This window comes from Choloepus didactylus, chromosome 13 (assembly GCF_015220235.1).
Source record: "Choloepus didactylus isolate mChoDid1 chromosome 13, mChoDid1.pri, whole genome shotgun sequence".
NCBI lineage: Eukaryota > Metazoa > Chordata > Mammalia > Pilosa > Megalonychidae > Choloepus > Choloepus didactylus.
The window spans coordinates 14,628,144-14,655,248 of record NC_051319.1 but is presented as its reverse complement, the minus strand read 5'-3'; the positions used below and the strand labels follow the sequence as shown (position 1 = coordinate 14,655,248).

The window sequence follows — 27,105 nt, the reverse complement described above, 5'->3', positions numbered from 1 at the left end:
TATTCCATTGTGTTTGAAGAATGTGCTTTGAGTATATTCAGTTTTGTTATTTTTTTTTTTTTTTTTGATTTCTTGAGGCTTGTTTTATGTCCCGGCTTATGGTCCCTTCTGGAAAAAGATCCATGATCACTAGAGAAAAATGAGTGTCCTGGTGATTTGGGATGTAAGGTACTATATATGTCCGTTAAAATTCTCTATATCTATTTCTCCTTTCTTTGTTTCTCTGTTGGTAGGGCTCCTTTAGAATCTGAAGTAGGGCAGGTCTTTTATTAGCAGTGTCTCTCAGCATTTGTTTGTCTGTGAAAAATTTAAGCTCTCCCTCAAATTTGAAGGAGAGTTTTGCTGGATAAAGTATTCCTGGTTGGAAATTTTTCTCTCTCAGAATTTTAAATATGTCACGCCACTGCCTTCTCGCCTCCATGGTGGCCGCTGAGTAGTCACAACTTAGTCTTATGTTGTTTCCTTTGTATGTGGTGAATTGCTTTTCTCTTGCTGCTTTCAGAACTTGCTCCTTCTCTTCAGTATTTGAGAGTTTGATCAGAATATGTCTCGGAGTAGGTTTATTTGGATTTATTCTATTTGGAGTTTGCTGGGCATTTATGCTTTGTGTATTTATATTGTGTAGAAGGTTTGGGAAGTTTTCCCCAACAATTTCTTTGAATACTCTTTCTAGACCTTTACCCTTCTCTTCCCCTTCTGGGACACCAATGAGTCTTAAGTTTGGACTTTCATTTTATCTATCGTATCTCTGAGATCCATTTTGATTTTTTTGATTTTTTTCTCCTTTCTTTTGTTCTTTCATTTTCTGTTCTGTGGACTTCTAGGACATTGAGATGTTGTTCACCTTCCTCTAATCTTGTATTGTGAATATCCAGAGTGTTTTTAATTTGGCCAACAATTTCTTTTATTTCCATAAGATCTTCTATTTTTTTATTTACTCTTGCAATGTCTTCTTTATGCTCTTCTAGGGTCTTCTTTATGTCACTTATATCCTGGGCCATGGTCTTCTTGATGTCCTTTAAATCCTTTGCCATGTTTTCGTTCCTTGATTGTAGTTCTTTGATTAATTCTGCCAAGTACTGAGTCTGTTCCGATATCTTGATTTGTGTGTTTGGAGTTGGATTCTCCATATCGTCTGGTTTTATCATATGCATTAAGATTTTCTGTTGTTTTTGGCCTCTTGGCATTTGTTTTGCTTGATAGGGTTCTTTCAAGTTGTAAAAAAAAGAGGATATCGATCTAATTTTTCAGAAACACAGTTTGGTGATGTATACTTTCTCTAACTAACCAGCAGATGGTGTCTGCGAGTCACCTATACCCCTCAAGTCAGTTCTCAACCTTGTTCCTTCGGTGTGTGGGGAAATGATTCTTGTGGGGTTCAGTTGGAGAACTCAGTTTGGGTGTGTTGCTGGAGCCGTCCGCCCTGAATTTGGGGTGTGTGTCCAGGTGGTCAGGGAGGAAGGGCAGCTTTAATATTCAAATCCCCCAGGTTCCCAGAGATTCAAGGCTGCCGCAAGAGTCTAAGCCTTTATTTCAGTTCAGCCCCAGACCCTCTCTCTCGCTGTCCCACAAACCACTGGACTTGGTGTAGCGTCCCTGGGTTCTCCAAGTGGGTCCCCCCTCCCAGCCTCGATCCTCCAGGAGCTCAGCCGAGGGAATGCCGTGCTACGTCACCAGTGCGCGCCGTCCCTCAAGGGAAGCCCCGGGCCGCCAGACCGTGCAGCGGTGCTCTCAGCCTGAAGCAAAAATGACCAAATGGGGTGTCTCAACCCCCTCCTCCTCGCACAGTTCCTCCTTCCCAGCTCCGGGACAACTGGCGGGGCTCTGGGCTGTGGGCACAGCCCCGGGCAGGAGTTTATCCAGTCCTCTGGGGAGCCAATTGCAAGCCGCGGGGTTTCTTTCAGCTTCTGGCTCTCCCCTCTGTTCCCCCGGCCCTGAAGGTATCTGCAGCGGACTATCCTCCAGGCCAGACACCGAGAGGCTGGCCTAGCCCCCACTTGCTGTGTTTTACTGCGTGGTTCCCACTCCCTCAACTGCAGCTGCTCCTGGGTTTTTCCCTTTTTTTAAAAAAAAAAAAAAAAGAGCCAGTCAGTCTCCAAATGCCAAGCCCTGACTTCTCCACAACGCCGTGCAGCTGCGGGTCTTCCAGCTAGCTTACTCACTCCTTTCAGAATGCAGACTCCCAGTTTCACCAAGTATACGGCCCCTGTGATACTAGCAGAACTCGTCCAGCTGGTGCATCTCTGTAACCGGTATTCTGGGTCACTTTCTGGTTTTTATGTAGTGTTTTTCATGGAGTTGTTTTTTGCCCTGTCTCACCTAGCCGCCATCTTAGTTTCTCCCCCTTTTGCTAGTTTTTAAAGTTTCTGTTGGGGAACAAAGCCCCAGAGAATTCTACACTGCCATTTTGGTTAACTGGAAGCCTCTGATAATTTATTTTTACTCTTGAATATTGCACATATTGCTTGGTTTTCAAATTTTTTGGCATCAAGTTGTATTTAGTTTTCCCTAATAATTTAAAGTTTCATGTATTTCTTTGATTTTGCCTTCTTTATTTTGTCTTATTTGTTAATATTTTTGTTTTTTTAAAAGAATCATCTTGGTTTTAGTGATTAGATCTACTTTTGTCATTTACTGTTTTTAACTAGTTTATTTTGCTTTTTCGTTTTGAAGTTCAGTTAACAACTAAACTTGCTTTATGTTTTAATAAAATATCTGTTTACTATTTTCCAAGAACTGTTTCAGTGGAATTCCACCGATTTTGTTAAAAGGTATTCCCAGTTTGGCTTATTAATCAATAGTCTATTATTGAGTTTGTTCTCTTTGAAGAGTTATTTAAAGCAATATGTCTACCAATTTAAAGTTTTCTATTTCTATATGTTTATATTGTTTATATTTCTCAGTGTTAGTGTATTGTGGTTAGAGGATGTGGTTAATTTAATTTTTTGCTTATTGTAATTTACTTTTTTGTGTGTGAGTTTATAAACAGTGTATAGCTTCTCCTCTTCCCTATCCCTTTACTGGCCAATTTAGTCCTAAAACCATTAGGATGGAGGAGAACAAGATAGGCAGTTATAGTGGTGATGAAGATGGTTTGTCCCATCAAGGGTTTCGAGAGCTTGAACAGGGAAGAGGGCATTCATGTGGAGGGGTGGTCCTGTATAGGTGTTGGAATCATAGCAAGGTATATTCTGGAATGGGGGGCAGAACTGAGTAGAAGAGAGGAGGATTACAGTATGGGGGTCGGAGTGGTGGCATAGATGTTAGCTTCATTACAAACAGAGGAATTGATCAAATAAGTAAGTATATGAAGGAAAACAGAAGCCAGATTTCTCACTGTTGGAGAAGGGGGTTACAAATACGGAATGGGAAAAAATTAAAATGAGCCCTGTGGTATTGCTTTTAAATTGGCGGTATTGGTATGAACTCATAGTTTTTATTAGCTATGGGTATCTGGATATAGGCATATAGATATAGAAATAAAACTCTAAACATAACATGTGTTGTGTGTATATTTGTTTCTGTACATATATGTGTACAAACATACATACACATACACACATAAACACCCCACACCCCATATGTATATACTTGGGTTTAGGGACACCCAAATAGTAATGAGCACAGCTTGCACCCAGATCTTGGCTTCTAAAAACAGTTTTGCATTAAAAGGAATCAGGGCCCCTGGAAAAATGGCTGATTTCAGGCTGGGGCCAGGACCATAATAGATGAACCCTGAACAACTTGTGTCAGAAATGAAGAAAGTTCTCAAGACATGATAAGGATTTGAGAAAAGGACTCAGAAACCAGGTTTCCACTTGCCAAATTTGGGACAATTTAAGCCTCAAAATAAAAACGGATAGTAACGGATTATAACCCACTGAATAAAATAGGAAACCTAAAGTCATACAAATGTAAATAAATAAATGTTTGAATTGAAAGCTTGCTGAGGAATTTGGACATAGTTTGAAGGAAGTTACCTATGAAATGTTGATTAATTACAAAGGAGAAAAGAATACGTTAAGGTAGGGAAGCCTGGTAGATGCCTCCTTAATCGAGTAATCAAAGTGAATTTTTGCCTCATTTAATAGGGTGCAGTGAGAACCCAGCATACCTTCTGTAATATTCCTGCCAAAGAAGTAGACCATGGTCCTATACATGAGGAAAATTTAGATGTTATGTGTGTCTTTGTGTATGTATCATTTCAGAATACCTTTTTGGATAGAAGTAGTTTACTGGAGGTTAATCAGCAGAGTTTTAATGTTGACTTCAAAATTTCTGTTCTTAATGTAATTTTTAAAATCCGAATTCCTATTTTGGGATTTATGAGCCCTGAATAGTTTTGTTTTTTTTTTTTTTAAACCACCTTACATGATCACAGAGTAGTTTTAAAGTTTTTGCTTTGTAGCTAACTTTTAAACATTTCTAAATTTTAAACTTTCAGAATTTTTTGTGTGATATGTTTGTTTTACCACATTACATTCTAAAATAAATCAAAATGCTGGCAGTGCACAGATGGCTATCTTTCACAGTCAGTAGTCCTATGATTCAGAAGAGAATATTGGCAACAGTAGCTAGCAGTGAGAAACCATAATGATAGTCACAGTTTATTTTATTATCTTTCTTTGGTAATATCTGAGGCTTCTTTAGACTCCTGGGGTAATATCTTCAATGTTTCATATGTTGAATAAAGTCTCATTTATATCAAAGCATCCTTAGAGGAGAAAAGCTACCTAGTTCAAAATCTTGTGGTCAGTTGTTACACGGCAGAAATAAAGTTGAAATACACATACGTTATTTTTCTTGACATTTCTGAAAAGTATTTGCCAGTGTCCATGTTTTATCTTGGGTTGGTGGGCTGTGGTGAACTAAGGAGAATTTGAGATGTATTGTTTTGTTAAAATGCCTGCTTTTAAAGTGGATCTTTATTTCATTTTATGATACGGTGTTCCAGTTTGCTAATGCTGCCCATTATGCAAAATACCAGAAATGGATTGGCTATTATAAAGGGGGTTTATTTGGTTACAGAGTTACAGTTTTAAGATCATAGAAGTGTCCAAGCTATGGCGTCAACAAGTATACCTTCACCAAAGGAAGGCCAGAGGCGTCCAGAAAAAAAAACATCTGTTAGCTGGGAAGGCACATGGTGTCTGCTGATCCCAGGTTGTGTTTCAGCTCCTCTCTCAGCTCCTGTGCTTTCTTCAAAGTGTCCGTCTTGGCTATAGCACCTCCTTCTGTCTCTGAACACTTTTACAGGACTCCAGTGATTCAATTAAGGCCAACCCTGAATGGGTGGGGTAACAACACCATGGAAATTATCCACTCAGAGGTCTTGCCCACAGCTGATTGTGTCATATCTCCATGGAAACACTCAATCAAAGAATTCCAACCCAATCAACACTAATAAGTCTGGCCCCAGTGCATCAAAGAACATGGAGGAATGGGATATTCTGGTGCATTAAAATCTTTGCTGTATTATCTTCTATTAAGTGTTTGATGTTGAATATTTTTCTTGGATTAGTTTACTTGTCATTGTGTTTATGAGATAATGAGCAAATTTGAACCCTTCTTTGGTAATGGAGACTCTGAAAATTCCTAATTAGAATTCTTTATATTTATTTTTTCCTTCATAGACATACATATTACAGGGTATTTTTGGTGGAATATTATTGACTCTAAGAAAATTAAAAGTAATTTCAAAATTTCAGATGTTTTAGATTAAACAGTGTTTTAAAAATGTTAAGCCCGATACAAGTGGTAGAATAAATGAAGAAAATGAGAAGGTATGTATGAGAAGAAACTAATAACCGTAATTTTTATTGTCTTGAGATAATGATTGTAATAAAAATTTGGCCTGAATCTTTCCACACCGATTGCCTGTCCTCACTGTATGTCTCCTTCTCTTCAACAAAAATGTTTTGGTTCTGTTTATACTATAAAGGATCCAACTTGTGGTTGGTGCTGGCATATTTTGTTCTATTGTTGAAAATTGCTTAAAGGGCCAAGGTTTCCTACTATGTTGGTATGCATTAGGACCAGTTACTGGTAAACCAGGCCTGAGTTTTTACTGGAGATATAACTCCTATAGAACCTTAGTGGGTTTTATGTCAGGTTTGCATGGGTGGACTTTAGGAATATAAATCAAGGGTCAGTTCACTTTCTGTATTTCCAATTATTTTTGGCTGCTGATTGTTAAAAGCCACAGTTGTTCCTGGGACATAACTGTAAGACTTTTCCTTCCTTTCTGCCTGCCTGCTTGTCCTCCCTCCATCCCTTCCTCCTTCCCTTTCTCCTTCCGTCTCACTCTTCCTCCATCCCTTCTTTCCTTTCTTCCTTCCTCTCTCTAACTTTCTTTCACTTTTCTGTTTATCTATAAATTATCCAGTAGTTATTTGTAAATTTAAAATTTTGAACTTTCTACCCACCTATATTACTGTGAAGACTGACATCTGTTAAAATTGTTAAGAAATAAAGTACAGTTTCTTCTTTTCTTCTTCCAGAGTTTAGAAAGTAAATGTGGCATTTTGGATCCAGATTATTATTCAATATTTAAAAAATAAAAGAAAATCTTGCTTTTCAAAAATCATTTTAGGTGTTTATTTTAAATATCATGATCTTATTGACAGAGTTGTTCTTTAGGCTTGATCTTTGTCTCACTCATTTTATTGCCTGTTGCTTTTATATTTTAATCACTTTTCCTCATTTTTTTTTCTAGAGTATTGGTTCATTTTCAAGTGGCTGACGTATTTCTTTCAGTAGCATTTTGTTTTGTTTGTTTTAGGGAGGAAATGTAGATACCTTTCATTCTGAGTCCTTGCATGTCTGTACATGTTTCTGTTCTTTTTTTCTGCGTGAAAAATCTGTTATTTAAGAATAAAACTGTTAGGTCACAATCTTTAACTACCCTTAAATTTTTGTAGAATTTTTTGAGCTGGGATTATAATTCACTTTTTAATTTGGGACAGTATCCTACCCTCTCCTATTATATTTAAAAATTGTTAATGATATTTTTATCAGAAAACTATCTTTCTGAATCCAAAGTTCTCTTTCCAAAAAATTCCGTGTCTCCTCAGATCTCATTAAGGTTATGAATTGGAGGTTATTTCCCTAAGTTTTTTGTCTTTTATATCAAGTCTTTGTCAAAGAGAATTTGCTCTTACTTTTTCAATAAGTCGTCTTCTTTCAAGCTATGGAATTGCTTCTGTATGCCCAGTGATTTTTTTTTTCCCTTTTAGGTTATCTTTAGAGGGCATTAGAGGCATTTATATTTGCCCAGAATTGCTAGTCTAGATTGGTTCTGTGGTAGACTGTCCAGGTTGCTAGGAACAAGACTTTCAGGCTCAGTTGTGGGGAAAAGGGAATAGCATTTATATTAACTATTTAATTATTAAAAAACTAAATGTGTGTAGAGAATATGGTGGGAAGAACAGATAACCCCAAGGGTAAGGATCCTGAGAGCTGTGTTTTCTCTCTATATTTTTAATTGGCACATTTGTCTCCTTTGAGTGTCAGCAATGGCAGTATTTGTTTTCACTGCACCCTCCCCCTGCCCCGCCGTGTCAGCATACTGTGGTATGCTGTTCAGTATGCTGGCATCAGAGCACCTCTCTGAAGCTATTAGAAGGAATAATTTATGGGGATCCAAGAGTCTGTCTGGGATTCTCCGTCCACTTATGCTTAAATAGTAGGTAATAGAGGTCTACTTATGATTAGGTAGTAAATTACACTCTGTGAAGCGTGTTCCATATCCACTTGTTCTCCAGGTGGTAACTAATGGTTGGATGGTTGTTTTCCAAAATATTATCTCAAGTGAACCACATCATGTAGAACTTTCTTGAAATTTCTGTCATGTGGAGAGTGCCATTTTAATTTCCACTGCTATATATGTGTTAATTTTCCAGATATTCATAAATATATTGTATATCAATGTGTATATGCATATATATATACACACACACATGCACACACACACACATACACACATGATACACTTTAAATGAACCCACACTCTTACCCTTTAACTGAAACTTCCTCCTCACATAATAATCTTTCTAGCTTTTTTTCCTCTTCTCTTCATGAATACTCTCCTCCAACCAAACTGGATTTCTCACAATTCTTTCACCATTCTTTCTTTCCACTTTATCTTTGCTTCTAATATTTCCTCCATCTGAAGAGCCCTTTCCCCTTTCTGTGTATCTTTACATTCTACAAATTATTTAATGTCCAGATCAGCTGCCAGTTTAGTCACTTGATATGTCTGTTTCAAGCTAGAAGTTCTCATTCCCTTATGGCACATCATCCTTGGTAATCTAGTTGGTGTATATATAGTTTCTCTTCCTAATTAAGATCAGCAACATTTTTTGACTTTTACTTCATTCAGAGTGGTGGGATCAAAAAGATAAATAAGACTATGTCTCTGTATTGGGCAAGTGTATGATTGAGTCAAAGATGATATATATTAACAGACAATGACCATTAATTTCTTGGTAAATTCTAAGATGTATGCACAAGGTTCTTTGTTAATGCAGGGGATGGGCACATATCCTTTATTCACTCTTGGATGTGCAAGACAGACCCAAGGCAACATAGCCTGGAGTGTTTGAAGACTGAACTGAGATTGGAACTTACAGAAAGTGAGAAAGCACTCGTGGTCTGAACCTAACTGGATTGCTAGACTGTTTTAACAAATAAAATCAGTGTTTTCCACAGTAATATAACAGGACCTAAAGTCTACATTAAATCACGTTAAAAATTTCCCAGATACAACCCAAAATTAGTTACCATAAAAACAACCAGAATTGACAACTCCACCATCCAACCTCTTTCCAGGAGACTGGAATCAAAGGCCAGTGAGTTGGTCATAAAAGCAGGTGGAGAAATTAATGAAGATTATCTAAATTCATGAATATTTATCAACATTTGAGAGTTGTTTTGGTGCTATGGATGTGATGCTCAAGACCATGATGTCTGTTTCTGGAAATGAGTTGAACAAACAAAAGTAGATTTAGTTTCTGTATACACATTAAATTCAGTGTCTTGTGTTTATTTGGCAACTCATGGAATTAATCCTAAGGAATATCCAGTAAAGCAGGAATGGGAAAGAATCAGAGTACACATGAACAATCAAAAAGAGAGCAGACAAGGAAAAGGCTGGCAAGCTGGACAGAACTGCAGCTTCAAGATTTGGAAAAAAAAAATGCCCCCTGGGACAGTGGGGTGATTCCACAAGATGTTAAGTAGGTGGGTGCCATAAGGTCCTGCAACATCATTAGAGGGCATTTACTTGGAGGATCTGAGCAGGGACAGGAATGGACATTTGCACACTGGTGTTTATGGACATAGTATGTATAATTTGCTATTGGTGGAGGTGGTCTAATGGTACATCAACTGAGGAACAGAATGGTGAACTGTTGTGTATGCATTCAATGGAATATTGAGCAACTGGGAGAAGGAGTGAAGCTGTGAGACACGCAACGAGGTGAATGGATCCTGTAGGCCGCATTTTGAGTGAACGATGCCAGAAACAAAGGCTAACACTATAATGCTTCACCAATATGGACTAACTACAATGTGTAAACTCAGAATTGAATCTTAGAGCACAGCTTATCAGGGGAATGCGTATTGGAATGGTCCCTAGATTGTAAGCTCTTTACACTCTGGTGGGCATTCTTACACACTATATAGATAACCCTTTTTAGGTTTTAATGCACTGGAATAGCTAGAAGTAAATACTTGAAACTATCAAACTGCAACCCAGTAGCCTTGACTCTTGAAGACAATTGTATAGCAATGTAGTTTACAAGGGGTGACAGTGTGATTGTGAAAGTCTTGTGGATCACACTCCCTTTATCCATTGTATGGATAGATGAGTAGAAAAATGGGGACAAAAGCTAAATGTAAGATAGGTGGGGGGTGATTTGGGTGTTCTTTTTTACTTTTATTTTTTATTCTTATTTTTGCTTTTTCTGGTACAAGGATAATGTTCAAAAAATAGATTGGGATAGCGAATGCCAACTATATGATGGTACTGTGAACAGTTGATTGTACACCATGGATGATTGTATGATATGTGAATATATCTTAATAAAACTGAATTAAAAAAAAAAAAAAGTGAGGAAAGGTGTCATGCCAGAGTTCAGGAGAATCACTTTCAAGCCAAACAGTGAATGGCCAGTTGAGCTAACACTCATATGCTTCCATCAGTAAAAAATTTGAAATTAAGCCCTCACTTAAAGTAAGTGATAGGAAAGCCTATTTTCTCACCCCAAATTCAGTGACGGGGCTTGAATTTCATCCCGGGGTCTATTATTGTTCTTTACATGACAGCTGTTAATAGTACAAAGAAAAACTTGTAAAAAAAAAGAAAAAAAAAGAAAACTTGTCTTTGAAATCCCCTACATATATGCAGGACAATTTTTCAGAACCCCTTTTCCATCCCTGATTCTATAACAAAACCTGTCAAACAACAAGTATTGTTTGACTCTACTTCTGAATTTCTGATGATTTACCCTCATCCATAACACACTCCATTGTTGGTCTTTGTTGCATTTTAGGACCACTTCATAAGAGGGCTAGGGATAAAAAGAAATGGTTGTGTTATGGGACAGGGACAGGTAACTTAACTGTGCTGTAGTAAGTAATGTTTGTTTCTGCTTTACCAGATACCTCCTGTTTACCCTCCAATTCATTGCCCTCTGCTCTGTAATTGAGCTGCATAGGTTATAGCAACAGGCTCCATTGCCCTTTTTGGCCAGTTGAGTTCTGCCAATAGGGAGCCCCAGAAGGAGGGAGAACAGTGAGGTTGGGGCATCTAGTTTCCTAGTTCCCACCCTGGGAATTCCTCCAGACTGGCTGTGCCCCTCTGTTCTAGTTTGCTAATGCTGCTGGAATGCAAAACACCTGAAATGGATTGGCTTTTATAAGAGGGGGTTTATTTGATTACACAGTTACAGTTTTAAGGCCATAAAGCATCCAAGGTAACACATCAACAATCGAGTACCTTCACTGGAAGATGACCAATGACGTCCGGAAAACCTCAGTTAGCTGGGAAGGCACGTGGCCGGCGTCTGCTCCAAGTTCTGGTTTCAAAATGGCTTTCTCCCAGGATGTTCCTCTCTAGGCTTCAGCTCCTCAAAAATGTCACTCTTTGTTGTTCTTGGGACATTTGTCCTCTCTTAGCTTCTCTGGAGCAAAAGTCTGCTTTCAGAGGCCGTCTCTGTAAGCTGAAGCTCCTCTCTCAGTTCCTTTGTGTTCTTCAAAGTGTCCCTTTTGGCTGTAGCTCCTCTTCAAAATATCATTCTTGGCTGCACTGAGTTCCTTCTGTCTGTCAGCTCATTTATATGGCCCCAGTGATTTAATTTAGATCCACCCTGAATGGATGGGGTAACACCTCCATGGAAACTATCCAGAGTCATCACCCACAGTTGGGTGGGGCGCATCTCCAGGGAAACCCTCAAAGAATTACAGTCTAATCAACACTGATAACGTCTGCCCACACAAGATTACATCAAAATAATGGTGTTTTGGGGGACATAATACATCAAACTGGCACACCCTCCATAGACCCACTCTATAGGAATTTTACTCCTTCCAAGTTCCAGGAACATATCTCTCCATTCATCCCATAGGTTTACGGGTGGTAACAGATGTGCTCCTGCTAGCCCCAGTCCCTCATCTATCCCATGAGTGTCTTATATACAGCCCACATCTTGTAAATCGGTGTAAATAAAACCTTTCTCAAATTTAAAAAAAAAAAAAAAATGCCTTTTGGGAACCAAAACCTAAAAGTGCATCAAAAGTTCCCAATAAAGGGAAATTAAAAATTAACTTTTTAGTTTTGATGTATGTGTATTTAAAAAGTACATCATTTTTATTGAGTTCCACAGAAGAGATTATGACTATGTGGTGCTGCAAGTTTAAATGTATTCCTTTATGAATTCATATATAAAGTTTACACTTCAAATTTCTAATGCTAATTATTTTTTTTCCAGGAAGTTTGTTTTTGTAATGATTTTCCTGTAGAAAGCTATGAGGTTTTAAACATTGTGGTATATTTTATATTCATAGCTTATCATCTTTCTTGATGAGACTCTTCTTTTTTTCAAGTACTGTTTTATAAACAACTGTGAAATTTAATGTTCTTTGTAAACATTTTGTACTATTTTAAATGAATAATGATCTTATGAAATATGCCATCTGAAGACTGAAGTTGTAAGTATGTCTGTTTTCACTATATAATATTAAGGACAAAAATGAAATAACTTAAATTTCCTTTTTTTCTGTGTAGTTATTTCATGTTTTCATGATTTTCAGAATTATTGCTTTTTATATTGAAGTGTGAAATTAAAGCTTTAAGGTTATACTTTAATTCTTGGCACTTCATCTATATTGCCCATTTAAAATAAAATACATTCTATTTTCATTTTCTTTTAAATGGGAAAGGTTGTATGTAGACAGCCAGGAGACCTGCTTTATGAAATGCTAATGGAAATTCTTCAGGCTGAAGGGAAATGATGGCAGATGAATATTAGGGAAACTAATTAAAATGGTAACTATCTCGGTAAACATAAAAGACTTGCTTTCATTCTTCTTAAGTTATCACATTGTCTGAGAGGCTTTCCAAGGATGTGGATATCATATATATGACAACTATAATATAAAGTTTAGTGGGGAGGTGGGATTAAAAAGACCTATATGGTTGTAAGATTTGTAAATTTTACTTGATCTGGTACAATATTAACTGTTAGTAGACTGTGAAAGTTTGGTTCTCTCTCTCTCTTTCTAGTAATCCCACAAGGAAGCACTAAAGAATTGTTCAGATAAAGCCAAAGAGTTAATATAAAAATTAAAATATTAAAGAGTGAAGACCAAACAAAAACCTTATGTATAAATTAGAGAATAGGTAGCAGAAACTGGTATCTCCTTCAATTAGATGCAGACAACCAGTGAATATTCTTTGGAAGACTTTGGGATTTGATCTCTACTTTGAGTAGAAGCTATGTAAGCTTTGTGGTGGGGATGGTTAGGGCCTGGGAGAATTGAGAGCTACAAATGATCCTTTGACACCTCCTCAACTTCTGCCTCGTTAGGTCACTCAACATGAAACCTATCTTTTGCCTAAGAGTCTAGCTTCCCTTTTCGCCTCATCTAGAGAGTCATTTTAACAGGGCAGCATCATTGATACTGCAGCTTTTTCAAACATAAGAACAAATAAAATAAAAACAAAAAAGGAAATATTTCCTTATGCTGCCCACCTATAAATTTTATTGTCCCCACAGGACCCAAATGTGGCTGAACTGTAAACCTCTCCCCTCAATTCCTGTGTTGTGCATTTTGGGGAAAGAAGGACAAGAACAGGGAATTTACCTAAAATAGAAGGGAGAAGGGACAGGAGAAATATATTATCCGAAGATATAAGGAGACCCATTAGGAGGGACTGCTCCTTTTCAAACTGAGCTAGGAGTCTTTGCACTTCCTTGATGGTTTCTTTTTTTTCTCCATAATGTCAACATTTAGGATTGTAGAAGTCTTGACTCTCAGTCTACTTGTCTTGTCTATATGTTCTCCTTTAGTGATCTCATCCATTCCCAAATGCATGACACCAGTCAGAGAGCTCTCTTCTGTGTTCTAATTTAGTCTCTGTTCTCATATATTCAACTGCTTTCTCAGCATACCTAAAAACAAACTCCTGTTTCCTCATCCCCTAAAAAGACCTGCTGTTTCCCCAATCTTTTTCATCTTAGTAAATGACACATTCTTTAACTTACCTGTCCCGGCCCGCGGGACGTTCAACGGAGACTCCGAATCCTGTGAGGGAGGAATGGTATGGGACAAGAGACGCGAGGAACGACAGCAAGACAGGTTTCTGATCAAGCTGCAAAATTTTATTGAAGAGGCAGAGCATATATACTCTAGGAGAAGGGGAAGTGGCTAGCAAGGGCTCGTGGCGGTCTAGGATTGGTGGCTGCTGTTGCTAGGGTAGATGGCAGATGTAAGGTTAGCACTTTTGGCGCGAACTAGCACTTTTGGCGCGAACTACTTCCGTAAAGAAGGCTGAGGGTAACTTAAGCTGTTGTTGCATCAGCCCTGGCGGCCATGTTGCATATTTCCGGCATTGCTGAGGGTGGATTTTATACATGCTACCTTAATCGCCCTCTACATCTCCTCCCTTTGTTTTTCAAAAGGATGGAGGAAGAATGCTGATCGAGCATTCTTTTGGCATTAACCTGCTGGGGGAAGTAGAGGCCTAATTCCCCAAGTTGTTTGTGGCTCTGTTTTTCTGGGGAGGGGAATTTGTGCAGAGCAAACCCCTATGCTAATGAGGCATACTTCTCAAGGAGCTCGAAAATGGCCTTTAATTGTTTTGGCCCTCCTTTGCAGTGCTTTGCCTCGCACCCAGCGGTACCAATCATAGCATAAGCTAGAAGCATACTTTCGAGTTATATGCTGCTCCCGTAGGAGGGGGCCTTCTTACCCGAAAGGGTGGGTAGCAGGCAGATTTTCTGGATCCACACCTTGGTCAGCGAGGTGAAGCCGGTGATAATGCACTTGAATAGGCTTGCCTAGGGCAGAATCAACTTGGTCCTTAACTAGCTGTATTATTTTTTTTTTTATGGTCCAAGGTGCAAAAGATATTATAAGGAGTATGGTTATAAAGGGGCCTAATATAGGGAGGAGGTAAGGGAGAATTCCGTTAAGCCCCCAGGAGGTACCTCCTTGGGTTTCTTGCTCACGTTTGCGGTTTTCAATTCCTTCCCTAAGTTTGGTCATGGAATCCTTAACTATGCCAGAATGGTCAGCGTAAAAGCAACATTCTTCGCCTAGTGCAGCACAAAGCCCTCCTTGCTTAAGGAAAAGCAGATCTAAGCCTCTCCTGTTTTGGAGAACAACCTCCGATAGGGACGTAAGGGATTTTTCAAGATGGGTGATGGAGGTTTCATTGCGGGCTAAATCTTTGTCTATAGCAGCTCCTAGGTGGGAGAAGCCTTGGCGTTGGAGGATGATAGAGGCGGTTCCGGTGCCTAGGCCAGCAACACCTGTAAGTTGGGCCTTTTTTGGTTGCCGGCTGCACGTAGGTTGGGCGTGTTCTGGGCAGGCTACAGCAAAGTTGGCGACGTGCTGGAAGAGAAAAAAGGAGAGAAATTTTTTCTCAGGGAGGGGTTTGTTCCCTGGAAAGGTTATTGTTAAAGGGAAGGGGGGATTTTGGGGCTTGTTTTGACAGTGGAGGATTAATATGTCTAATTAGTCTTTCTGGAAGCCAGCGAGGGCCTTCCTTTTGTTGGTCATATATGCAGGCAGAGCCTCATCCCCAAATGATAACGGGGTCAGGCCCATTCCATTTTGACGTTAAGGGGTCACGCCACATAACAGTGGCTTGTTGCATCTGTGTTTTGGGATGCCAATGTCTGTCGGCTGCAGATTGCTCTTTATCATCCAGAGTTAGGAAGTTAAGAACAAAAAGAGCATGATGTAAAAAGTCTTGGGGACGTTGTTTTGTGAGGTTGAGAGTGCTTTCGGCTAAGCGGCACAGAGCATTTTTTAAGGTGCGATGTGCTCGCTCTACTATTCCCTGTCCTTGGGGATTATAAGGTATTCCCGTAATGTGCTTAATTTGCAATTGCTGACAGAATGTTTGAAAGTTTTTTCCAGTATACCCAGGTCCATTATCTGTTTTAATGGTTTTAGGCTGGCCTAAAACGGTGAAACAATGCAGTAAATGAGAGATAATATGTTTTGAAGCTTCTCCTGTTTGCAAACTAGCTTGAATAAATTCACTATATGTGTCAACGCAAACATGAATATATTTGAGTTGCCCAAAGCTGGCAAAGTGTGTGACATCCATTTGCCAGATTTCATTTGGGATAAGCCCTTTTGGGTTAACTCCTAAATGAGGGACTGGCAGTTGGGTTACACAGTTTTTGCAGGCTTTAACAATTTCCCTTGCTTGTTCCCTTGTAACATTAAATTTTAGGCGGAGGGTGTTTGCATTTAGGTGGTGTTGGGCATGGGCTTGGGAAGCTAAGGTTAGAGAATCGCAGAGATTGGGGCATATTAACTGAGTGGCAGCATCTGCTAGCGCATTGCCTTTTGCAAGAGGACCTGGTAGATTTTGATGGGCACGGAGGTGTCCCACAAAAAAGGGGTGCTGCCGTTTGAGAATTAATTTTTGTAACTTTGAAAATAAGGGGACTGCATTGGTGGATGGTTTGATAAATGGAGTTGTTTCTAATAGTGGTACAGACTGAGCTCTGTACGCGCTATCAGTGTATAAATTAAAAGGTTGGTTTTGAAGGTGGGAAAAAACCTGCAGGACTGCATAGAGCTCGACAAGTTGAGCTGAGGTATAGGGAGAGCGCACGGAAAATGCTTGACCCTGGATGACATATGCTGCGGTCCCATTTGCTGAACCATCAGTAAAGACTAAGGTAGCAGAGTCTATGGGTTTTGCTTTAGTGACCTTTGGGAAAGTGAATTGATGGATTTTAGCAAACTGGATTAATGGGTCGTTTGGGTGATGATTATCAATATCGCCTAGGAATGAAGAGCATGCGATGGCCCATTCATCGCTGGTTTGGAAAAGCCAATGGATTTGATCTTGGGTGTATGGGACAATAAGGGAATTGGGATCTTTTCCAAACAGTTGGCGGCTAGTTTGCCGGCCTTTAATTATGAGGGCAGCTGTAAGAGCAACGTATGGCGAGAGCACTTTTGTTGGAGTAGCTGGGAGGTGAACCCAGAGTAGTGGGTGGCCTCGCCCGTTTGGTTGTTTTAAATTGGATTGCCAGAATACGCCTGTAGGCGTGTGAATTGTATTAAGAATTATAAAAATTAAAGGCTGGTGGTAGTTTATTTGAAAGCAAGTTTGATTTTGGATAGCTTGATTTATGATGGTAAGCGCTTGCATTGCCTCTGGAGTTATGCTTCGGGGAGAGGAGGGACTTGCGTCTCCTTTCAAAATATTAAAGAGTGGTAGGAGAGTTTCAGTGGGTAGTTTTAGGTAGGGGCGAAGCCATTGAATGTCTCCCAAGAGTTTTTGGAAGTCATTCAACGTTAGCAAATGGGAGGTTCGCAATTGAATGCGGGGTGTTAAAACTTGTTGGTGCCAAAGTTCGAACCCTAGATAAGAAAAAGGGTCTGAGGTTTGTACCTTGTCGGGGGCTATTTGAAGACCTTTTGCTGTTAAATTTTTAAGAAGGTCTTGAAAGCAAAAATGTAATTTATCTACGTCCTCACCTGCTAATAGGACATCATCCATGTAATGAAGAATGTAGATTTGTGGCCATAGCTGTCTGATAGGGTTAATGGCCTCAGCGACAAATTTTTGGCATAAGGTTGGACTATTGGCCATGCCCTGTGGTAAGACTTTCCATTGAAACCGGGGCATAGGGCCTTGAAAATTGATTTGAGGGACGCTAAAGGCGAAATATTGCCTGTCTTCTGGGTGAAGAGGTATGGAGAAAAAACAATCCTTTAAATCTATAACTATTTTGTAAAAGTTGATAGGGATAGCAACTGGTGAAGGGAGACCGGGTTGCAGCGCCCCCATGGGTACCATGGCTTTGTTTACGGCGCGCAAGTCTTGTAGCAGTCTCCATTTACCTGATTTTTTTCTTATAACAAAAATAGGAGTGTTCCAAGGGGACTGAGTAGGTTCAATATGTCCGGCATTAAGCTGTTCCTGTACTAACTTTATAGCCGCTAGGGTCTTTTCCTGAGTCAGGGGCCATTGATCAACCCATACTGGTTCTATGGATTTCCACGAAATTTTTTCAGCATGGGGTACAGGGATGTCAATGGCCATCAGGCTAAATTTTGGGGGAGCCCAAGTCCTGTTCTACCTGTGTTAGGTGTTATAGAGATGGGCAGTTTTATTCCTTGATTAGCTTTGCCTAGGCCTTTGCCAGGGAGAAAATTCATTTTGAGCATTTGAGCAGTGATTGTATCACTAGGGCTGCACATAAAAACTTTCATTTGAGTTAAGATATCTCTGCCCCATAGATTAGCGGGGAGATGGGGGATAACATATGGTATAACTGTACCAGCGTTCCCTTCCTCATCCTCCCATTTTAGGCTTGTGAACTTTGTAGAGGATTTGTGGCTTCTCCTATTCCCTGTAGGTGGGTGGCAGCGGCCGTGAGAGGTCAGGATTTAGGCCAGTGATTTGAGGATATAATTGTGGCGTCAGCCCCTGTGTCTAAAATACCTTCAAATGATTTACCATTTAATTTTAATCGTAAGATGGGTCGATTATGGGATATTGGCTGTGCCCAAAAAATATCGGAAGATCCAGGGCCCTCTGTGGGACGCTGGGTTTTTTTGAAGTTTGAATTAATGCATTGAAGGGGGAGGATTACAAGCTGTGCTATTCGGGTGCCGGGAGGAATAGAGACAATGTTGCTTGAGGTGGCTGCGATTATTTTTATTTCACCCTTAAAATCATTATCCAGCACACCTGGGGTGATTTGAATCCTGTGAAGGGCGGTACTGGCTCTTCCTAAGATGAGGCCAAAGGTATTTGGGGGCAGTGGTCCATAAACTCCCGTTGGTATGAGGAGAGGACTGTTTTCTGGGGTTAATATTGATTTGGAGGTGGTACAGAGGTCCATCCCTGCACTTCCTGCTGTTGCTCTCCATAAGTCTGCGATATAGCAGCGTGGTTTATAGTTGGGAGTGCAGGTACTGCGACTGGGGATGGCTGAACAAACCGTATTGCCCCTGGGTTTGTTCTGGTTGGGTCCTGGGGCCGGCCCCATTGGAAGTTTCCCTGGAGCTTAGGCTTAAGGGGTTGGCCATTAATGTCTGCGTTAGAGTGGCATTCAGATGCCCAATGGAACCCCTTTTTACAGCGGGGACAAATAGAGGGCGGCAATGGGGGTTTATTAGTAATGGGTAAGGAGGAACTGGTTTGTGGCACGGGGCAATTTTTTGAAAAATGGCCAGGTTGCTTACAGTTATAGCATGTTGGAGGCTTTGCTTGTGCCGTAAAATTTTTATGCTGCACTACAAAATTTTGAAGGGCGGCACCAATGGCTATTCCAAGAGTTTGAGTGGGCCCAATGCCAGAACAGAGCTTTATGTAATTATTAAGGTTGATATTACGAAAGGGGCGGATTGCTGCTTGGCAGGCAGCGTTAGCATTTTCATAGGCTAGGTGTTTAATAAAATCACTTTCGTTTTCGCTGGCCCCAAATAAGCGCTCAGCCACGTTTTGCAGGCGGCTAAGGAATTCGCTGTACGGTTCATCAGGTCCCTGTCTTAATTTAGCAAGAGAGGCAGTGGCGGCACCCTTTTGCGGAAGTTTTTTCCATGCTCTAAGCGCGGTCGTTTGTATTTGCGCTAAGAGACCTGGGGGGAATTGAGCCTGTTTATTATTCTGATGGTAGGGGCTTTGACCTAAAAATTTGTTTAATGTCCAGGTTTTAGAGGTGGCTTTACGGGCATTACGGGTGGCATACTTTTTACAATGCTCTTCATAATCGGATTTCCACAACAGGAAATCGCCGCCGGACAGGGCAGCTCTGGCTAATTGGGACCAATCGTTAGGAGTGAGTTCTTTTTCACTGAGACTCTCTAATAGGGTGAGCGTGAAGGGGGCGGTAGCGCCATAATCACTCACTGCCTTTTTTAATTTTTCTAAATATTTTAAACTGAGTTTTTTATATTTAACTGTTGAAGTAGTACTAGCTTCTTCCTGTTCTTCTTCGTTAGAACTAGGGGGATTTGATTGTTCCTCTTCCTCGCTTTCGCTACTAGAATCGCCATTTTGGGAGCTGGCAGCGCCATTTTGGGAGCTGGCGGCACCATTTTGGGTTTGACTATGTGTAACTGGAAAGGCGTAGGTGTGGTGAGCGCAATGGGGACGTGATGAGTGGGCGTTTTCTGGAAGCACAAGGGCTGCAACGCTCTGAGTTGCCGACCGGAGGTCGGTGAGCAAATTGGCGGCTCGCAGCTGCTCTTGATTAAAAGTTTCTCTAAAGTTATCGGCGTGTAGCCGGAGGTTTTCTGTGGCCTCTTCCAAAGCGCGGAACTGAGGTAAGGACGTGACTGAATAAAAATGAAAATATGGTTTTGGAAAATCGGGTGCGTAAGGGGGTGGCCGAAACGGAGGAAGGGAATTGATCTCCAAAGAGGGAGAGATTTTAGCCTCCGGTTCCTCCAAAAAGGGAGAAATTTTAACCTCTGGTTCGATATTGTGCTGATCGGGCGATAGACTACCTTGACTGGTTGGGGTATTTGGCCTATCCCTGTTGGGGTTTTTGTTTAGGGGATCCTCAGGTATGTTAATAATTACTGAGCTGCATGCTGAAGCGGGACGAGAGTGCTCTCTTAAAGCTTCCTCTCCTTTTTTGCAGAGGTTTTGAATGTCTGGAGCTAAAGAATGGACTCTTAAGATTCCATTAATTAGATTCCAATAAGAAAAGGCAGTAACCGGGACCTTTTCAGGACCAAAGGTCCGGGAATAATCTTTTAAACAGTCGCCGACTCTTAGCCAGCATTGGTGGTCTATAGTACCTTCTTGAGGGAACCAAGGGCAGGTTTTTAACAAAAAATCAAAAAAGCGCGTGAGATCTTTTTTCTTAACTCTAGTTCCTCGTGCCTTGAGCGATTGTTTGACCTGACTAATATATAATTCATGTTGGGAGATTGCTTGTCCCATGTTGGGGGTGGGGGCTTACCTTTTGTTGCTTTCTTTTCTTCTTTCCGTTTCTTCCTTTCGCCGGCACTGATCGACTGCTGAACGGATCTGTCTCGCGAGCGCGCTTCCCCGCGGCGATCCCGGGTGCGGTGAGTGTGAGAGGCCTCTCTCCTTGAGTGCGGCGTTCCGTCTCTCACAGAACTCCGAGCCCCACGTTGGGCGCCAGTTTGTCCCGGCCCGCGGGACGTTCAACGGAGACTCCGAATCCTGTGAGGGAGGAATGGTATGGGACAAGAGACGCGAGGAACGACAGCAAGACAGGTTTCTGATCAAGCTGCAAAATTTTATTGAAGAGGCAGAGCATATATACTCTAGGAGAAGGGGAAGTGGCTAGCAAGGGCTCGTGGCGGTCTAGGATTGGTGGCTGCTGTTGCTAGGGTAGATGGCAGATGTAAGGTTAGCACTTTTGGCGCGAACTAGCACTTTTGGCGCGAACTACTTCCGTAAAGAAGGCTGAGGGTAACTTAAGCTGTTGTTGCATCAGCCCTGGTGGCCATGTTGCATATTTCCGGCATTGCTGAGGGTGGATTTTATACATGCTACCTTAATCGCCCTCTACACTTACCCATGCTGAAAGCTTTGTAGTCTTTAATTCCTGCCTTTCCCTCAGCCATATCTGATCTATTTTAAAAATAAATCTAGGAGGCAGAGCAAGATGATGGAGTCATGAGGTGTGGGTTTTAGTTACTCCTCTGGGACAGTTGATAGAAAGCCAGGAACTGCATGGACTGGACACTGCAGAGGAATTTGAGTTTGGACATACTTCATACAACACTCAGAAACACATGGAGCAGCTGAGAACAGCAAAATCTGTAAGTTCTTGCAACCAGGGGGCCCACACCCCTCGCTGCTGGCACAATCCTGAGGGAGGAGGGGCCATCAGTGCTGGGAACCAGGAGGGAGAACTGCAGTTGCAGGACTGATTAACGAATAGACTGCTGACTAGGAACAGTCAGCCCAGCAGAGACGAGATAGGGCTAGCAAAAACAGCGAAAGAAGAAAGAGAGAGAGAGAGAGAGAGAGAGAGAGAGAGAGAGAGAGAGAGAGAGAGAGAGAGAGGGAAGGAAAGAAAGAAAGAAAGAAGGAAAGAAAGAAAGCAGGGAGGGTGGGAGGGAGGAGAGAAGAGAAGAGAAGAGAAAAAAGAAAAAGACTTTTTGGAGTTGGGCTGAACACAATACAGAGAAGGGCCAGGCTTGTACAGAATCAGGCAAATATGCAAATCCAGGGGGCCAGGGTCCTTTTCTGAAAAGCCGGTTTCTCTGCTTTCTTGATTGTTCCGTAATCGCTCTCAACTCCGTGTCTGTGTCTTTTTGCATTTCAGAGGCCCATCAGAACTGCAAGGACTGCAAATAGTCCATACTGGGCCCTTCTTTTTCTCTTTTTGTTCTTTTTTTCTTTTCTTTTCTTTTCTTTTTTTTTAAATCTTTTTCTTTTTTTTTTAAATAACTATTCTAAGAAGCCCATTACAGAAAGCCTCAAAGACTTGCAATTTGGGCCCAGGCAAGATCAGAGCTAAGATAGCTCTGAGAGACAAAGCTAAAGATCTAGTGGTGGAGAAAATTCGCTGAACACCATAACTTTCTAAGAAACGGGGAGTGTAGCCCAGCTCCAGTGGCAGCCCTCCTTTGGGGAACTCAGACCACAGGGGCTGGAATTGAGAAACCAGCTTCAGTCATCCACACCCCCAATATGATCAGGGTCACCAGGAGAACTAAAGGCACTGTACCTCCTTACACTGGTGGGGGAGCTGTGGGCTGGCAAGTGCCACCTGCTGGACAGGATAGGAAAAGCACTGAGTCTAGAGGATCCACAGGAGGGTCTCATTCTCAAGGAGACTCCATACCCTCCTTCTGAGACCTGGGCCTCTCTGGACTGGGAAAACCTGACTGGGTTTGACCATATCTGAAGATCCCCACATGCAAAAAGGCTACATAGAGTCAAGGCAAGAAACAGAAAAACAAGAGGTGAAAAACTCTGATCAACTAAATAGAACCTAAGTTAGAGGTCTAGAATAAGCAGAACTGAACACCAAAGGTTAGAGTACAAAGCCAACCAACCAGAAAACCCTAGGTAAAAGAGTGAAAATGAGCTCCAAAATAAATTAATCAAGAAAGGCAGATGCCTAGACAGCTTATGATAATGAGCCATTCTAGGAAACACGAAAATATGGACCAGTCAAAGGAACAAACTAATAGTTCAACCAAGATACAGGAGTTGAAGAAATTAATGCTAAATCAATTCAATGAACTGAAAGAAGAACTGATTAAAGTTGTTCAGACAAATCTAAGTCAATTCAAAAATCAAGTCAATGAACTGAGGGAAGGCATAGCAAAAGAGAAGAAGGATAGATGGAAGATACTGGATGACCATAAAGAATTCATAAACTTGAAAAAACAAATGGCAGAGCTTATGGGAATGAAGGGCATAATGGAGGAGATAAAACACACAATGGAGGGCTATAACAGTAGATTTGAACAGGCCGATGAAAGGATCAGTGAATTAGAAGACAAGACATTTGAATTCACACACACAAAAGAACAGATGGTGAAAAGAATGGAAAATTATGAGCAGGGTCTTAGGGAACTGAGTGACACATAAAGCACATGAATATATGAGTTATGGGTGTCCCAGAAGGAGAAGAGAAAGGAAAAGGGGCAGAAAGAATAATAGAGAAATATTCACTGAAAATTTCCCAACAGAATATTACAGATTCAAGAAGTACAGCATACTCCAAACAGAATAGATACCAATAGACCTACTCCAAGACACTTAGTGATCAGATTGTCCAATGTCAAAGACAAAGAGAGAATTCTGAAAGAAGCAAGAGAAAAGCAATCCATCATATACAAGGGTAGCTCAATAAGATTATGTACAGATTTCTCTGTAAAAACCATGTAGGTGAGAAGACAGTCGCGTGATATATTTAAGACACTCAAAGAGAAGAGCTGCCAACCAAGAATTCTATGTCCAGCAAAATGGACCTTCAAAAATGAGGGGCAGATTAAAATATTTTCAGACAAACAGATACTGAGAGAGTTTGTGAATAAGAGACCAGGGCTACAAGAAATACTAAAGGGAGTGCTATGGGCTGATTGGAAAAGACAGGAGAGAGACATTTGGAGAAGAGTGTAGAAATGAATATTATCAGGAAGGATAAAAGGAGAGAGAGAAAAAAATAAGACATGACATACAAAATCTAAAAGACAAAATGGTAGAAGAAAGTACTGCCCTTACAGTAATAACACTAAATGTTAATGGATTAAACTCCCCAATAAAAAGGCACAGATTGGTAGAGTGGATTAAAAAACAGGACCCATCTATATGCTGTCTACAAGAAACTGACTTTAGACACAAGGACAAATTAGGCTGAAAGTGAAAGGTTAGAAAAAGATATTTCATGTAAACAGCAACCAGAAAAAAGTGGGAGTAGCTATATTAATATTAGACAAAGCAGACTTCAAAAGTTAAACAATTAAAAGAGACAAAGAAGGACACTGTATATTAATAAAAGGGTCAATTCATCAAGAAAACATAACAATCATAAATATTTATGCACCAAGCCAGAGTGCCCCAAAATTCATGAGGCAAACACTGAGAACACTGAAAGGAGCGATAGATACCTCTACAGTAATAGTGGGAGACTTCAGTACACTGCTTTCATCAATGGACAGAACATCTAGACAGAGGATCAGTAAGGAAAAGGAGATGTTGAATTGCATGATAAATGAATTAGACTCGACAGACATTTATAAAACCCTACATCCCACAAGAGCAGGATACACATTTTTCTCAAATACTCACGGAATATTCTCTAGGATAGATCACATCTTGGGACACAAACCAAGTTTTGACGAATTTAAAAATATTGATATTATGTAAAACACTTTCTCCGATCATAGTGTAATGAAGTTAGGAATAAGTAACAGGCAGAAGATTGTAAAATTCACAAATATATGGAGGCTAAGCAACACACTCTTAGAAAACAAGTGAGTAAAGCAAGAAATTACAAGAAAAATTAGTGAATACCTCAAGGTAAATGACAATGAAAACACAACATATCAAACTTATGGGATGCAGCAAAGACGCTGCAAAAGACCTGCTCAAAGAAAACTACAAGAAACTGCTAAAAGAAATCAAACAGGACCCCCCAAAAATAGAACATACCGTGTTAAAACTCTGCCTAAACTGATTTATAGATTCAATGCAATACCAATCAAAATCCCAACAACTTACTTTGCAGAAATAGAAAAACCGATATTCAAATTTATTTGGAAGGGCAAGGTGCCCCAAATAGCCAAAAATATCTTGAGAAAGAGAAATGAAGTTGGAGGTCTCACACTACCTGACTTTGAAGCATATTACAAAGGTACAGTGCTCAAAACAGCATGGCACTGGCATAAGGACAGAGATACCGACCAATGGAATCGAATTCAGTGTTTGGAGATAGACTTGCGTCTATGGACCATTGATCTTTGATAAGGCAGTCAAGCCAAAGCAACTGGGACAGAGCAGCCGCTTCAATAAATGGTGTTTGGAGATCTGGATATTCATTTCCAAAAGAATGAAAGAGGACCTCTATCTCATACCTTATACAAAAATTAACTCGAAGTGGATCACAGACCTAAACATTAGCACTAAGGCCATAAGACTCTTAGAAGGAAATGTTGTGATGGGAGGTGGTTTGCTAGACCTAACACCCAAAGTACAAGCAGCCGAAGAACAAATAGGACAAATGGGATCGCCTCAAAATTAAACACTTTTGCACATCAAAGGACCTTGTTAGAAAAGCAAAAAGGCAACCTACACAATGGGAGACAATATTTGGATACCACATATCAGATAAGGGTTTAACATCCTGAATATATAAAGCGATCTTATAACTCAACAACAGAAAGACATACAACTCATTTAAAAAATGGGCAAAAGACATGGACAGACACTTCTCTGAAGAGGAAATACAGATGGCTCAAAAACATGAAAAATGCTCAACTTCACTGGCTATTAGGGAAATGCAACTTGAAACCACAATGATATATCATCTCACACCTACCAGACTGGCCATTATCCGAAATCAGAAAATGACAAGTGCTGGAGAGGATGTGGAGAAAGAGGCACACTTATGCATTGTTGGTGGGAATGTAGAATGTGCAACCACTCTGGGAGACAGTGTGAAGATTCCTCAGGAAACTAAGTATAGATTTGCCATGTGACCCAGCTATTCCATTGCTGGGTATATACTCACAGGAACTGAAGGTTATGACACAAATGGACATTTGTAAACCGATGTTTATTGCGGCATTATTCATGATTGCCAAGAGATGGAAGCAGCCCAAATGTCCATCAACGGACGAATGGATAAACAAACTGAGGATTGTAAGCTCTTACTGCAGTAAATCTATTCCTGAATTGTAATGGCTGTCTCCAAACTCTGAGATGCTGATCCCTTTGTGTATAACCTGATTGGTCTCTGGAACGTTGGGTATCTGTGTGACACCTGAAACTCAGAGCTAGAACATGGCAGATGGCAGATATGAATGTCAGTATTAATGCTTACAGCAACTGTTAAAAAAGAAAAAAAAAAAAAAGCTGAAAAAGAGCCCAGCCTTCAATTAGAGATATGAATGAAGCAGATCTGGTTAAGACTACGGCAAATCGGGCCAAGGGGTAAAGGGTTGAAACTGTGTGTTAAAACTTCAATTTCCATGTGAGACCAGGGGAAGAGATGTTTATTTGGTATAGGATCTATATTTTCCGAACAGTGTAACTTCTGCATTCAGTTCGTTCAAAAACCACAATTACATGGAACTTTGAATAGGAAGTGAGATATGGTAGGTTTGTATAGGTTAGAGTGAAATAGCAAGACATCCCAAAGTGATTTGGGTGGAGAATAAAAATATATTTGCAGGGCCCCCCCTGGAGGAGCTGGGAGAAAATGCAGAAGTGTTGGACTTCCTCACCTGGATTGTTGCTGAATGTTCTCACAAACATTGAGGACTGGCAGTTTGGTATGCCAAGCCCTCTATCTTGGAGCTTGCCCTTATGAAGCTTGTTACTGCAAAGGAGAGGCTGAACCTGCTTATAATTGTACCTAAGTCTCCCCCTGAGTGCCTCTTGGCTGCTCAGATGTGGCCCTCTCTCTCTAGGTAAGCCACCTTGGCAGGTGAGCTCACTGTCTGCCCCACGTGGGACCTAACTCCTAGGGTTGTTAATCTCCCTGGCAATAGAGGATATGACTCCCGGGGATGAATCTGGACCCAGCATCATGGGACTGAGAACATCTTGACCAAAAGGGGGATGCAAAGTGAAATGAAATATAGCTTCAGTGGCTGAGAGATTTCACATGGAGTTGAAAGGTCACTGTGGTGGGCATTCTTAAGCAGCATATAGATAACACTTTTTAGGTTTTAATG

At 40.6% G+C, this 27,105-nt stretch overlaps 1 protein-coding gene and 1 pseudogene across 3 annotated transcripts in view; both read left to right on the top strand.

Moving 5' to 3' along the window:
- AP3B1 (adaptor related protein complex 3 subunit beta 1) overlaps positions 1-27,105 on the top strand; it is a 405,767-nt gene that overhangs the window by 92,892 nt on the left and 285,770 nt on the right. The window lies entirely within an intron of this gene.
- On the top strand, positions 3,090-12,340 carry LOC119508351 (annotated as a pseudogene).